Source organism: Pseudopodoces humilis, chromosome 3, assembly GCF_049639895.1.
Source record: "Pseudopodoces humilis isolate 2021_Gansu_Grassland_sample_001 chromosome 3, ASM4963989v1, whole genome shotgun sequence".
Taxonomy (NCBI): domain Eukaryota; kingdom Metazoa; phylum Chordata; class Aves; order Passeriformes; family Paridae; genus Pseudopodoces; species Pseudopodoces humilis.
In genome coordinates this window covers 84762312-84777014 of record NC_142202.1, presented here as the reverse complement: position 1 = coordinate 84777014, position 14703 = coordinate 84762312, and positions in this window count along the sequence as shown.

Genomic DNA, 14703 nt, shown 5'->3' with positions numbered 1-14703 from the left:
CCAGCTACATGATGGATGTGCATGTCGCCAGTCCTGTCTCTGGCCCTGTGTGCCGTACCCCTAGCAGAAGGAACCAATGCTCCTGGAGCAACTGGAGTGCTTGCAGTGCCTGGTACTGTCGATGAATCTGTCCATCTCTGCCTGATGCACTCAGCACCTGCAGGATGGCACCTGCGGGTGAGGGCACAGCCTATGCTGGGGCTGCTCTCTGCTCCTTCCTGAGGGAGCAGCCAGGCCCTTGCTGCTAGCCCGCGTGTCATCTTCTTCAGTGTCCTCTGAGAGGCTAAAACATTGCTGATCACTGCTTGCCATCGATTTGTGTAGGCTCTTTGTACAAGCAAGCACTGATCTTTTAATTCAGAGCAAGTACACAGATGGAGCACTTTTACCTGAAATGGCAAAAGAAGAGCCCTCACAAGTCCAGGCTAGGACAAGTTCTCAATTTCCTAAGCTATTTGAAACATCTCTTCACTGTAATGACATCAGAAATGCCCAAAAAGCGTATACAAAGAGGTTAGATGAGCAGTGGGTGCTAGTGCGTATGCAAGTTTGGGAAAAGTGGTTTGCTTGTAGATAAGAGTTAGATCCTTGACTTAGCCATATCTCTGGCTCCCAGAAGGGGACAGAGCTGCAGGCACTGCAGTGCTCTCGATGCTCAGCATGAATTGGTCACACTGACTACCATGGAAATTTCGGAGATGTGACTTCCAGAAGGTGAAGTTTGCCCACCAGAGGTAATAAAGATCTTTGCTTTTGAATTACAGTTGCCAAAACATGAACAGGGAATTGGGAAACATGTTCCCAATTTTCAAAATATTAAAAGAAGGGCAACATGGCAGAACTGCTGTGGCACAACTGTGTTAGAAACAGCAGTTACTGAAAAAGTAACTCAAACACACAGAAAGTACTGAAACTAAATCAACACCAAATATGCTGAGTGTCTGATATGGAATAGAAATTAATCTGATGGCGGAAAAAAAATGGTATTGTAAAGAACTGTATAAACAAGATTATGTTTTTCAAGACCTGCGACTAGAAGGTTTAAATGACTGGAACATACGGTAGCATTGCAATGAGAGGCAAGTTTCTTTAACTGAGGAGGAAGTGCTTAGACTAGAACACCACATAAACAGGCATGGTATGACAGACCAAAGATCACCCTGACTACCTTCCAGGTATCCAACAGCAGCCAAAAGCAAATAGAGAACATAAGAGCAAGGCTGATACTTACACCTGATGCTCTACCAATCTCTAGCCATCCTCATCTTGGGAATTTCCTGTGCTTCATATGATTTCTGCTTTTTGTAACCTTCAGGGGATTTATTTCCAATTAGCTTATAGTGGCCCTTTGAATTAATGGAAACATCCAGACCCCATTGGCAAGGCAATCCCTATCTGGGGCCATCTTGCACCTAAACAATTCCTCTATGTTTTGTTTTGAACCAGGTTCCTATTGTCTTCATTTAAAGTTCTATTCTTTTCTTGGAAAACATTTTGAACAGCCCATTAGAGATGAAATGAATGTCTGTAGATATGTTTGACTGCCTAATGAGATAAAATTGGCTTTTGAACAGTATTCACTGAAACCTCAAATTTTTAAGCTGTTTGGACAGCAAATTTTAAATATTTTGACATTTCCATGGTTTGAATATCATTGTTGGTCTGTTTTGAAAATATCTCATTATTCAGTGTTTCAGAAGGAAGACACAATTCTTATAACACCTTAATCCAGCCTAGATAAATCCTAAACATCTCTGGCATACAAATTTTCTCAAACACTTACAGGTTATTTTACCTTTTTTCCTTTTCCTGTTTTTCTTTCTTTAACGAGAGTCTAGTTTAGACAAAATAGCTCTTTCCTAGGTTGCATGGTTATTATGTCACATCAGTTGGGTTTTAAACAATGCATTAATCAATTGACATTTCAGAATGGCCTGAAACTTCAGATGCCATCCGTGATATTTTCCATCAGTGAATTGAATACTTCAAGGAGAAACCAAAGTTGCATTTCCCCTTTATATGTGATTTATCTAAAAGATAACATAGTCAGTTTTTAACAGCAGCCCAAGAATATCTAAACACTTCTTTCTATGTAAGAATGTAACATAAACCTAGCAATCCAGAAAGTAAATTTGTTTGAATTCATCCAACAGGAAAATTAAATGGAAATGGAGAAAATAAAATAATATTTGTTTACAATAAATAGTTTCTCTTATATATTCTTTCTTCCTTCTGTGTTTGATGGTAAGTTAAAAGCATTAGGTAAAGCTGTCTTTATAACAGAGCTATCCAAAGATAACTTGACAACAGACCTCCTCTATTTAGCATAACTGAAACAAGCAAATGTGCATCTTAGCTTTTGTTGGGCTCGAAATACCCTTCACCAAAGCAAGACTTCCAATTTTGTTTCCATGACAATATGCGTGACTTATAAAAGCTGTGGAACTTTTTGCCTAAGAGATGTGACTAAACCAGCAACATTTCATTTGCCTTTAAGTCTGCTTTTTTCTTCTCAGACATGAGAAGACTTCGTTCAAAACATTTATTTATAAGAAGTTCTGCAGTCTAAGCTTCCATATTGTCATTCTCTTTTACCTAATTTTCAGCGTCCTCTATGTAGGAATATCCTCTTCTATTTTTATAGCATTTAATCTAATTCTCTGTTTTCTTAATCTTAACAATACATAATTTCCCTCTCTTTAGTCAGACCAATTTTGTTCCAACTCCTTTAGTGCTACATTAGTGAACTACCTTTTACATTGAAGATTCTCCTCTCTTGTCTCAGTTACGTAAACATATTAGCAGCTGTTTCTTAAAACAGTCTTCTCATAATTGTCTTCACTCTCTGTATTGTCATTCTCTTGTTAGTCCATTCTTGATCAGTTAACAATTTTCTTCCTTAGTACAGAGTCTGTTTTCAAGCTATTTTTAAAATATATATTACTACTTTCACCCCCATCTGGTTTCTTGAGTAGTAATTTTGACAAATTTTATTTATTTTGAAAAATATTTCTCTTCCTATAATCTAATATCCATATAGATAGATTTTTGGTCACATGAAGATCAGAGTCGAAATTACAATTACTTTACAGATTATTTTGAGATCATTTGTTTTTCTTCTTTTTAATTTCCTTTTCTTTTCTTGTTCCATACTTCTAATTCTTCCCTTATTCTATCAATGAAATGATCTTATTGTTGCAGCAAAACCTCTTATCAAAATCTGTAAAATTGTAATTTGCTACAATTTCATATTTGTAAAGAATGACTAGAAGGGGAACACATTATTGCAGTTCCACATGTACATAATTAGTCCACTGAAGTTACTTCTTCAAAACAATGCCTTCAAGATCTCACCAAAATTCAAAAAGTCTTTATAATTGAACAGCAATAATTGTGCAATGAAGTCTAGAAATGACTGCTATGTAGAAGAAATCTCAAGGGAAAGGGATGGGTTTTTTCTTTATATTTTAGTGCTCCTACTGTTTCACAGAATCACAGAATTTGGTCATCCAAGGAATTTTCATCAGGGTCTGAAGCTTTGTCTGTTACTAGTGACTTGTTAGCCACGATTCTGACCCAGGAAAGTGCTTTTATCTATGTTTATTTTCCAGTTGAATCAAAATTCTCCAAAGCTGGGGTGGGGGGGAATATTTATATCTTAGCTTTTTAAAATGTAAGGCCATCACCCATTTTAAACTGAAGATTATAAAATAGTCTAAATTTTATGTCATTTGGTGTATAATATTTATTTCTGCTCATCTAATTCATCCTTGCCTTTTTGAAAAATTAATTAAAATGCATTTTTCATGGCATAAATTAGGTACATATACTAAGGTATTTCTGTATTATTTATGCTTTGATTTTTGTATTGCTGCCTCCTCATGTACTGGAAAGGACGGAATAAGCATAAAATGGATTGGATCTGGTTCAAGTAGAAATGTCAGCTGTGATATAAGTGGTGTATCTTGAATCAGCAGCAAGTAACTAGAGCTGCTGTGGAGACCAACAACTGGACCTTTGCCTTTTTGAATGATTGACAGACAAGAAAATATTTCACCTAGATGTCCCACTATCCTTTTCAACACCTTGTGAACACTGAAAATCACAGATCTCCTTCTACAGGCATGCTGATTTCTAGAGATAGATCCTGTACTGTGAAGACAGCCTTCCTTTCCAGCAGGCTTTGCAGTGTCTGGCAAAAATGCAATCAGTGTCTATGTATGGGCATATGTCATGCCAGGAATTTCAGTTCAAAGCATGTCAGTAAAATAAGGGAAATTTAATTTCTTTTAGTGCCATGGCCTGCACCTAAGTACTAATATCTAGAGTCTTCTGATGCATGTCATGGCATTGGAGTTGGATTGCTTTAGAAGTTGGCATTTTGTTCTGTAAAAATGTACAAGCATTTGAGGACCTCAGCACTGGAGTTTCTTTGAACAGCGGATCTTCTTTGGTGGTTATTTAAATCTCTTTTCCATACACAAGAAAATAAGTTTTATCCAGCTGGCATTATTATCCATTATTATTTGCAGTTAGTCCACACAGTGCAATCTCAAAAACCCCTGAGGAGGGCACCAGCAGCAACGACTTGGGACTCAAAGTGTGTGTAATTGGTTGCATTTCTAACTCCTAATCAGGCCAGTGTGTACTGGACATTGTCTGTAACAGTTCCATTTGGTTTTGAAAGGAGGTGTGATTATTATATATATCCTAGATAAAAAGAATATACATCCTTCTTGCCTACATCTTTGGAAAAATCTCCACCAAACATGCTTTCTTTGATCTGCAAATATTAATGCAAGTTTAGAATAGTTTCATGAGTTTTCATGCAGAATACTTTGTGCTGTCCTGTTCATCTGTGTGCAAAAAGAGAAGTCGGAATGCATTTTTGAAATGGTTAACAGGATAATTAGGGTGATGGAGAGCTTGTGGGAGATTGGCTCTCAGTACACTAGATCAAGAGCTAGAAGGAGAAATGATCACTGCCTATAAATATAAAGATCAGTGTAGGAGTAGAGCTGTTTAAACTAAGGGGCAGCAGTACAGCATAGATGAAGATTAATTTGGCATGAATTAATTTCAGGCTTGAAATTCAAAGAAGGATTTTAGTACTGAAAACATTCAGGTTCTGGAAAAATCTTCTAACAGTAACAAAGTGAAAATGTGTGACTTTGGTGCTTGATTGAGTTACGAAAGAGATTGTGTTATATGATTGCTTGAGGCAGCGGCAGTTGCATTTGTTAACCAGAAAGTTGTTCTCAGTTTTACTTCCTATTCTTCTAGTATGTTTTTTGTCCATCTCCAGATTCAAAGTGTGAGAAAGCAATACCCAAAACATCTGTGTGACTCCAACATGAACAAAACAATTGAGAGTAAGGAATTTTTGTAAGAATCTTATTCTTCTCTGAGGATAGTCCAGTCCATGACCTGTTGGGCATCAATAATACAGAGACTTATTGCAAACATGCATATAATTTGCTATCTTGGCCAGTACTTAAAGGTACGCTCTTAACCAAAAAAGCTGAAAATTCAAGTTGGTGTTTCCAAAAACTGAGTCCATGTTGAATAACATGTAACATCAGACTTCAGAAAGAGGTTGCTGCTTTGCTGCAGATATTCACCGAGCTTACAGCTGTGAAGATGTTAGGTCACCAAAGCACAATCTCACTTAAACCTGCTGAAGGAGTCCCAGCAAGTGCAAGAGATTTCAGCCAGCAGCATTGAAACATTCCACTATGAAAAAAAGATGGGTCTCATATCATCTAACTTTAGATGTCTACAATAGAGCCACTTACTGCTAAGCTAATGACTCTGAGTTTCCTCTTCATCAGTAGGGAGGAAATAAGTATTTCTTATATATAAGGGGGGAAAAAAGGCATCAAGGCAGAGTACTCCTTCTAATTCTGTGGCCTTTATATTCAAATGGCAGTATTCCAAGCATAGTAAATTGGAAAGCATGTTAACTGAGTGGTTTAGAATTCCTTTTTAGTTAGATTATTTTTCAACCTGCTTGAAGTAATGGACTAGATAACAAAAGATAAAAGAACTAGTAATGTTATTGCCAGTAAGAAACAAATAAGACAATTAAAATACATACCCATGCAGAGTTGCTATGCTTTACATGGACAGCATTTTGAAAGTTTAGCCTCTCTAAAGGTATTTACGCACAAACTTTCTTGTAACGCTCCAAGAATTTACAATTGGAAATTGTAGATGCCAAGTTATCAAGGGTGACTTCAATCTGTAAAGGAAAAAGCAATATCATCTGAAAATATCTATCAGTGAGAGCCAAAAAAACAACCTTTTTTTCTTTTTTTTTTTTTAAGTTTAAGTTTGAAGGTTTTAGGAACTGTAATCACCCAGGTTATTTTCACATGAGATGCCAATGGAGTGGGGTATTGTTTTTAGTTCAGTTAAGCTAATTCTACAGGTCTTGTCCCCGTGCTCTGCAGGTCAAAAAGAGTACTGGTCTACATCAGAATATTTGTGTATCTTGTTTCTACAAGATTTCTTGCCTCCTGTATTTTGGCAATTTCTGATGGATTTTTATAATTAAGTTTTTTCTAGGAGAAGAAATGAGAGAGAAAATATGTGGTTTTTAACTTTATTAAACTTAATTTTTAACTGGGGAGAGAAGGAAGGCAGTTTGCAAGGAGAAAGAAGATTTTGATATCAGCCCTGTTGAGCAAAGGATGTCTTAAATCTTTGAGATGTGGCCTGAAGGACTTGCCTGGGAAGGGCAAAAAGGCAAAATCTACTGATGAACAGAGAAAAATAACCACTAGCATTTTAATGACAAAAGGAGTTCTTTGCCTGCCATTTTCTATCCTGGCTAATCAGACAATATACCTGCCAGAAGTAGTGTGAATATTTATGATTCTTTTGGACAGTGAACATATATGTTGCTATCCTGATCCTATTCCTTTTGAAGTCTGTAAAAAATCCTTGGTAATTTCACAGGTCCCAAGAACTCAGAAACCCACCAAACTGAGAAATTCTTGACTAGAATTTGGGCTCCCAAGAGAAGAGTTTAAAATCCTTGTGGATCTTCTGTCAGGATTTCTCCAGTGATATGATAGATGTGGTTGATATATTGGTGAGTACTGATTGACTGAGGAAAGAGAAGCATGAGGAGTTGAATTCTAAGGAATTTAGTCACAGTAATTAGTATGTAATACATGCAAGACTATTAGTACCAGCCATTTTTTTATGTGCAGGCTGCAAGCACATTAGGAAGGGGAGCCACACAACAGTGCAGTCCCAGTTAACATGCAATGAATTTTATGAGGGACTTCTGGTCCTTGAAAAAGGCCAGATAAATTTTAAGGATTATAAGAATTACTATAAATTATAAGGATGATAAGAATTACTCTAGAGATGTAGTCAGCAGTGAAACTCACCTGGAAAGAGAAAATAAAAACATCTTAAAATCCAAGCCTACCCTGACTTTGAAATAATATTTTCACAAAGTCCAAGACAAATACTTTATAAAGATTTGAATGCTGAGATAACTTTAGAAATACATTTTTAATCCATTTATATGGCTACTTATCAGGGCTCTTGCTATGTTTGTCCCTTTACGATGAAAATTGATGCTAAGTTACCTGTCAACCTTCAAGAATGTGTCTCGGGCTCAATTTTCTAATAGACAAAAAGGTTACATTATTCAGAGAGGTATTCCACTGAATATATTTATTAATGGAGAAGCTGGAATGGCAGTGCCTAATTAAGCTAGGCTGCAGTAGATATGTTTAAACACAGTGTTGTCCAGCTCAGTCGAAATTGCAAAGGCCAGTAGACAGAGGGGTATGTATGGTGAGGTGAGGAACATCTTAAATCAAGTAAGTGTCAGCTGGGCCCCATTTCCTGATTTAAACATTTGCACAGATTAATAACCTATACTTAAAAACACAAAACCTAATGAATAAGGAATAAGACACTTGAACTGTAGCAATTTTGAGCTGATATCCTCTATATTTAAGGTGAGTTCTGTCTCATTCAGCATTGTCAGAGGAGGATGCCTTCTGAAGCAGCCAGCTCAGCTCAACAAGCATGGAGTGCTGTCTCTGTGAAAACTCCTTAGAGCAGCAGGAGACAGAACATCACCCTTGCCTCTTCTGTTCTGCTAGTTTGGGATGTGCATTTTGTAAAAAAAACAATTTAAAATATCCTCTAACAGTGAAAAATTGAAGTAATTTTTTGTTGCAGCAAAATAATGTACAAAATATTGTTTGCTTTCTCTCTCTGCTGAGGCTCCCTGACTGGGACAGGTTTTATCCTAAACATGTGTACTGGGCCTCCTTCCAACATGGCCAGTGCCCAAGGGAGCAGGAAAACATACATTCAGATGTAAAATACTTGTTTCTACAATTTTTCCTTCTCTCCTTTCCATATTTTTCTCTTTTAAATGCCTTCACCTTGAAACAATAGGCCCATCAGCTGTACAGTAATTTTGGGCAGAATCACAAAAAGGCTGATACAGAATGCAATCAGCAAGGAAGCAAAATGGGGTGTTTAATTAATGGCAATGAACATGGCTCTGTTGACTGTGTCTTATCAAGCAAATCTGATATTGCTTGTACTTGGATTAAAGACATTGTTAATACAAGTTATTGGTGTAATATCTTTAAATTTATGACATTCTGATAAAAAGAGTATAAAAAAATCAATAAACCAACTTCAAACAAATTAAAGTAACCAAGTAATATATTGCAAAATGTATTATTATATGTAGATTGCAAATAATCCATTTGGGTGTTTTTAGCAGGTCCTGCAGAGATCTTCTCTGTTGAATCTTGTGCAATATCTTTATTAAAACTGAGAGAAAACATAGTATCAGTCAATGAGGTGGATGCAATTGCTACATGACTGAGGAGTTGAAGAGGTTGAAATCATCCCATCAAATGGGAAACTAGTAGATAGACCATTACCAGTTGAGAATTGTATTGATTACAGTGACCATGAGATCACAGAGTTTAAAATCATGAGTGAAATGAAAAAGACAAATATTCGAATCATAACCCCAGACATTTGGAAAAAAGATTTTGGCTTATTCTGTGATCTTCCTGGCAGCATCCAGTGCAGAGCTGAGGACACCAGGGCACAGGAGAGCTTGTTGAATTTCCTCAGAGAATAAAATCCCTCTATTTGTATGTGCAGGAGGGTGAGCCAGTGTGGCAGAAGGTCAGCATGGGTTAACACAGAAGTCCTGAATGAGCTCAGACACCAAAAAGAAGTACAAGAAATGAGGAGGAAGGAGTGGAATTCTCAGGAGGAATGTAAAGATGGTTGCTAAAGAATGCAGGGATGAAGCTGAGAAAACCAAAGCTCACCTGAAGCTGGGACCAGTAGTAAATGTGAAGGACAAAACAAGGACTTCCCTAAGTACAAAAATGCAGGAAAATGAAGGCAGAGAAAAATTACTTATTAGTGTTTTAAGTACATTAATCCTAGCATGGCAATTTTTAGATGGATCTGGTGATTTTTTTGGTGGATCTGGCCCATCCTAAGTACTGGATTATTACTTTGTCTTTGGACAAATAAAGTGATCAATAGGAAGTACACAGTCCTAGTAGCAGTTTGCAGGGTACCCAAATACATGGATGAAATCCACCTGCTGATATGTACTTTACATTCTTTGATGATACAAACTGATCCATCTGCCTACCACTGCCAAGCATAGGCCAAACTAAATTTTTCAGGCATCTTGTTCCTCTTATTACTGATAAAGCCCAACAAACAACCACAAACCAGTAAGCCATTCCACTAAAGATAGCAGAAAACCAATAGTCATCTTCCACCCTCCAAAATTTGTAGACAGACAAATATAAAACAGTGAAACAAGTACCAAATTTTAATAATAGACTGGATTATATAGAAGAAATCATACTCATAAGAGTTATTAAAACTCTATAGACTTTGGCACTAATATTTTCAGGTGAATTTCAAAACTTTTTTTACAAACTAAAAATCAAGAAACAATGAACCTTCTAAGTTAGTAGGTCTGGCACAAAAATATTGAAATTATGTAGCTGCCTCCAAGAGGTAACTGGCAGGGTTTCAGAAAAAAAGATAGGAAAGCCCAAGAAAACAAAGAGTTGATTTGTCAGGGATCATGGACTGCCTAGCTATTACTGAATTTCTCTGTAGACAATCTAACAGAAAAGGGGGGATTTGTAGTGCTATAATTCATGTTATCTTTTTCCACCTTACTTATTTCAGAACTGACAGGAATTCATAGGAGTCATGCAGTATGCTGCTCAGCTGGAAGTTAGGCAAAGAAATACAGATTTAAGCATGCAGTATAAGAAACCCTTCTTAGAAATTTGGACTAAACTTTTCCTTTATGAGATCTAAGGGACAATAATTACTACAGAAAGGTCAAAGTCAACTAACAGCTAGAGAAGTGAAAAACCTACACCACCAGTCACTTTGCATGTGAGAAAGTCTTTAAAGGCTAGTGCTAGTACTTCTTAACCCAATACTTGCTGTTGCAGTTGTCTTCTTTTTCTGCAAGAAATTTATTTCATTTTCACTTATAAATGAGTGTTCTCTCCCCTACTAATTTTCATTACTTGTCCATAAATTTCTATTTTTAGGAACTGTCCAGGCAGGTTTGAACTTCAGGTGTCAGAAGCAGAGCAATTTTACTGGATTACAAAGTGCAGCACTAAAACTATTCTAAACTAAGGAATGAGAAGTAAAAAGCCTGGTTCTAGAGAAGAAACCTTTTGTATTTAGGTGGAAATCAGCATCAGAAATGCCTTTCCATTTCAGTCAGAGCTCTGCTCCTTCTGGAACAGCTACAGAGAAGAGCATTCCCTTCCTTCTTGCTCCGAGAGTAAAGAGAAGAAATTTCTTTTCTTCTGCCAAGAGAAAATATCCCATGAGTGAAGAAGTAAATATATGAGTAACAGACCAAAGCTGTTTGAGTGAGACAGAAAAATTAGAAGATTCCAAGAAATGATGTGATGGAGAAGGATGGAAGCAGTGAAGCAACATAAATAATAGAAAAGTTGGAACAAATCATTAGGAAAAACCTCAAAACCTCTGCAGCCACCTACCATGGACAAAAGAGGTATGACTATTGAGAAAGATAAAAGGGCATCAAGAGCAGTAGAGACATTTCTGTACCAAATTCTGCATTCTAATAGTTGATAATATTTCATCATGGGAATATTTAATCATGGGAAATTGTGAAACAAATCTGAATGAACAGGAAAGTGCACAGGGTATCTGGTTTTAGATTGAATCTCCATGCCTGATATGCTCATGGGACATTTGGGTGAACATTGTTAGTGGTAGTGTTTGTGGTTTTGAGTAATGCTTGCTTTTAAATAAAGCTTGACTTGATTATCCTAATTAATAGAAAAAGGTCAGAAGAATCTATTTTTCCAGTTCCAGATTTGAAAATTTTCTAAAATGCTAGACATTACATCAGAAATTTTTGAACATTTTGGAATATTTAATTTTCCTTTTCTACTTTTTCATCAGCTGAAGTCTATGCTTTTCAAGTGATTGAAAATAATAACCTCTATGCAGCCATTTTGTCTATTCTGCTACCCACAGTGCCTTCCATTGTGCATATACCAAGATACCTGCTGACCTGACAAGGGTTTGTTAAGGTCAAGTGCTCTTTTCAGAAATCTCCTCTTGACTCTCTTCACTCCTGCTGTTTGTATTTCTTTCCATTTTCTTCCAGCATGATAAAAATGCAATGTTAAGAGGAACAGTGCAGGTGAAAAACAGATATAAATTTGCTATCTTAATTTTAGATGTAGATGGAGATTCAGACAACCCTAAAAAATCTCTCGAGGCTGTAATTAGCCTTTTTACCCAGAGCAAATCAAGAACTGCAAAGATTTATTTGATTAGCTTCTAGCTGCCAGTTTTCACCTTTCATTAACGTTGTGTCCTGTCAGTTTGAGGCTGTTGTAGAAGCTGCTTCATGTCAACATCAAGAGGAGGTGAAACCCCACATGAGCCACCATGTAAGGCCGAGACTGAAAATAGAGATCTTGCATTTCTGCAGAACAGCAAAGTGACAGGAAAGGAAAAATGAGAACTTCTGTAATGAAAGGTGAATCTCTTGCTGGAGGAGGAGGCACAGTCAATTTCTTAGGAATATGCTATCTGAAGCCTTATGATAGCTGAAAAGCCCAGCAGTATAAGAAAGCAGACTTGGTTATCACAAGATTGAGCTTATTGATTGAAATAAAGTTAATCCAAAGCTTGACAAGTGTTAAAACAACAAAATTTTAGACAAGAGTCAAAACAACAGGAAGTATAGATTTATTTTTTTTTTTACAGAATCAAATTATTTTCTCTATTAGGTACCTAATTTAAATACAGTCTCATTAAAATGTTGGTACTTTGAAAGAGAAGGTGATATCTGCTTAACTGCCTATGTTACTAAAACAGTGGAGATTTGAACATCTCAGCTAGGAATTTTGGTCATCAACTAAAATTGCAGTAAAAAAAGTTACTAAAATAATGCAGGTAATAATTTATAATATTTTGCTGAACTATTCACTTTCTATAGAAACAATGGGCTTCCTTTGAACAAAACCTTTGTCTCTTGCGTAGAGGTATATTTCCACAAGAGATATGCTAATCATCAAAATTTTCCTGCTGTGCCACCATCTTTACTTATTAACAATTTATCTGTTTGTCCATTAAAGCCATGACAGGAAAATCAGAGCTTTGGAAGGTTCATTTAAAAATCAGGTTTTTTTAAATTTTTTTTAAGAATTAAAGTGGAGCTGAGGGAAGAGAGGGAGAAGATGTAACTTCTTAATTTTCAAGGTTACCAGTGCATTTTTGTACTTGAACATTCCCAGAACCTGGGCTAAGTTTGTTTTCTCACAGCCTATTCATATCCTGTCTCCTACAGGGAACACTGAGAAACACTGAACCCTGAATATTTTTGAAAAGCTGCTTCAGAGCTTCTTGTTTTAATGGAGGTACTCGATGTTCTGACTTTTTTTTCTCAACCTGTTCACTCCCCAACAATCTTTTCACTGAAACATTGCTATGATGAAAAAAGGAAAAAATACCCAATTGAACCCCGTAAAATACTCTGTAGGAATGTCTGGCATATGAGTGTCTAGGCACAGATGACTTGAATCATGCTTAATCATTGTATTTTGAATGCAAAAGTGACAGAAATTGCTGCTAAATAAAAACATTTGGTCTCAGTAAAATTTAGTTCTTCTGGTTTAAGTGCTACAGACTCACACAGAGGTATGTGTGAGTTAATAGCAGTAGTGATGGAAGTCTGGTGATAATGCCCCATGAAGACTTGTCATGATTTGATTTCTGCATCTTCTATGTATTACCCAATTTCAGTGTAATCTCAATCTTAGAACAGAACCTACAGCCCTCTATAGATAATACTTAATATAATTTTGTAGAACAATGCTTGACAATGATGTACTCTTCTGTTGTAGTGACATATTAGTTGGTCTGTTTATGACACAAATTCTACTAATGAATATTTAAATGGTAGTTAATTATTCTTTAATTCACATACTGCAGACTAAAAAGCCTTGGTAAAATCATATAATCCACCAGAAGCAGAATTTTGGATGCATAACAGCAAATAGTTGCCTTTTTATTTTCTTGTGTTAAAGACACAAAAAACATCAAGGCTTTTTAGTTTGCTTGATATGATTTCATTTTGTATGAATATTTATTGATGTTACTTTTACTAGTCTGCTTGTTTGGAAGGAAGTTGATTGACTTGTTACTAGACAATTGTCCATGAATATAATGAAGAATATATGAATGTCATTATAAATATGGTTCTGACATTTATGTTGGTGTAAGTCTGTATATATGCTTCTGAATTTAATGGAGCTGCACTGATATCAATCCCAGACAAATTAGATCAAAGAAATCCCAAAACGTAAACAGAGCTGCACCAAGCCATTCTGATACATGAAGAGTCTCAAAACAAAGTGGAATTACAGATCAGGAATTTTCCTTTTGCCAGTGCCAGTGCCAGCTTAACCAAGCTAGTGCAAGTAATAACTGTGAAGATACATTGGCATGATCTTCCATGCACTCTAGAACCTACAACACAAACTCCTCCCAGTTCTTGAGTGCACTTTTGAAAGTTTGCAGTGCTGTATGTTCCTTGCAACAGTTACTTAGATTGATCTTACAGAGATTTGATGCCACATGCTGTTATGAAGAATATCTTGTGTTATCAAGAATACCCGTACTTCTTAAAAGGTCTACCTTACCTTAACAATGGTGAGAGACCTAATTTCCAAATCCTTTGAGTCTTTTTAGTTTTTTTACATGTTTGGAAATCAATGAAGTAGCATCCTACCTTTCCTTTGCACATCTGCAAGCAATTATCCAATGTACAATGCAGGTGCAATTCAATCAAAGAGGACAAAAAATTAATTTTATCCCCATTATCCCTTTAACTTTGGGTGCTTTGAATCTGGAATGAATCCGTAAGACCTTGAAGAACCAAGGAAAATTAAAATAATGGATTTGTTTTGGTCTCAGATGCAAAATACTGCTTTCCCTTGTCCTTAGGGGACATCTCCTGTCATATAAAAAATGACTGCTGAGCCTCTACCCAACAGATTGACCTCTTCCCAAGATAGTTTCTTTAGCTTGGATATGACATTCTGTACAGGATATCAATGGCAAGGCTTTGCTAGTGGGGGACGTGCAGGGGTGGCCTCT